The sequence below is a fragment of the Etheostoma spectabile genome, chromosome 4, assembly GCF_008692095.1.
Source record: "Etheostoma spectabile isolate EspeVRDwgs_2016 chromosome 4, UIUC_Espe_1.0, whole genome shotgun sequence".
NCBI classification, from domain to species: domain Eukaryota; kingdom Metazoa; phylum Chordata; class Actinopteri; order Perciformes; family Percidae; genus Etheostoma; species Etheostoma spectabile.
The window spans coordinates 33,916,956-33,918,814 of NC_045736.1; the positions used below are offsets into that span (position 1 = coordinate 33,916,956).

Genomic DNA, 1,859 nt, shown 5'->3' on the forward strand with positions numbered 1-1,859 from the left:
GCACCCACTCCATGGCTTGTTGCTCAATCACAGGAGCACTTTCAGTAATAGACTCATTCTACCAAAATGCACCACAAAACGCCACAGGAAGTCATTCCTGCCTGTGGCCATCAAACTTTTTAACTCTTCCCTCTGAGTATCTGACACACAGACACTCAGAGAGGTTGAAACTAGACAATATTATCTGTATTATCTGTTTTGTGCAATAACACTGGCTGATGGACAGTAGAGTACTGTTGGGAAAATCTAAATTCCTCTTTGAACATTTTTCCTCCCCCTACCCCACCTGTGACCCTCTTGTGCCTCACTGCTGACCAGCTGGAAGACAGCTGACCAGACTCCACTCTAATAAGGCTGCAGGCCCTGATGGTATCCATCCTGGGTGCTCAAGCCTGTGCCTCTCAGCTATGTGGAGTCTTCCCACATGTCTTCAACCTGAGCCTTAGTCTCCAAGGGTCCCCGTGCTGTAGAAGACATCTTGCCTCATTCCTGTGCCAAAGACGCCACGTCCCAGTGACGCCAAAGACTACAGACCCGTGGCACTGACCTCCCACTATGAGACCCTGGAGAGACTGGTTCTGGAACAGCTGCAGCCCTGGTGAGACCTCTCCTGGACCCCCTCCAGTTTGCCTACCAGCCCCGGTTGGAGTTGAGGACGCCATTATCTTCCTGCTCAACCGCATCTACCCCACCTGGACAGGCCGGCGAGCACGGTGAGGGTCATGTTTTTTGACTTCTCCATGCTTTCAACACCATCCGCCGCCCTGCTGGGTAGAAGTGACAGCGATGCAAGTGGATCCCCCCCTCTTGTCCTGGATTGTTGACTACCTGACTGCAGACCACAGTATGTGCGCCTGCAACACTGTGTGTCAGACAGCGTGGTCAGCACACCGTCTCTATCCCTTCCTCTTCAACATCTACACCACAGACTTCAACTACCACACCGTCCTGCCATCTTCAGAAGTTTTTTGATGACTCTGCTGTGGTTGGTGTTTCAGCGAGGGGGACGAGGCTGAGTACAAGCTGTGGGTGGGGACTTTGTCACATGGAGTGAGCAGAACCATCTCCAGCCCAACGTGACAAAGACCAGGAGCTGGTGGTGGATCTAAGGAGAGCCAGCAGCAGTGAGCCCTGTTTCCATCCAGGGGTCAGTGTGGACATTGTGGAGGACTACAAATACCTGGGAGTGCACTTAGAACATAAACTGGACTGGGCCAAGAACACTCAAGCCCTCTACAGGAAGGGCCAAAGCCATCTCTATTTCTGAGGAGGCTGAGGTCCTTCACATCTGCAGGACAATGCTGAGGATGTTTTATGAGTCTGTGGTGGCCGTGCTATCCTCTTTGCTGTTGCATGCTGGGGCAGCAGGCTGAGGTAGCGGATGCCAACAGACTTACAAACTGATTTGCAAGGCCAGTGACGTTGTGGGGGTGGATCTGGACTCTCTGTTTGTGGTGTCAGAGAGGAGACGCTGTCCAAACTACATGCCATCTTGGACAATGTCTCGCACCCACTCCATGGCTTTGTGCTCAATCACAGGGCACTTTCAGTAATAGACTCATTCTACCAAAATGCACCACAAAACGCCACAGGAAGTCATTCCTGCCTGTGGCCATCAAACTTTTTAACTCTTCCTTCTGAGTATCTGACACACAGACACTCAGAGAGTTGAAACTAGACAATATTATCTGTATTATCTGTTTTGTGCAATAACACTGCCTGACATGTGTGCATCCTCAACTATTACAATTATTATTATATTATTATTATTATTACTTACTTTTCACCATTGCAATTCCTTAATTATGTTAATTATGTAAATATTTTAATACATTCTTTTATGTAAATACCGTACATAC

At 49.0% G+C, this 1,859-nt stretch overlaps 1 protein-coding gene across 5 annotated transcripts in view; it reads right to left on the bottom strand.

Moving 5' to 3' along the window:
* Positions 1 to 1,859, bottom strand: part of setd5 (SET domain containing 5) — a 78,523-nt gene that overhangs the window by 40,388 nt on the left and 36,276 nt on the right. The gene's annotated exons all lie outside the window — the stretch shown is intronic.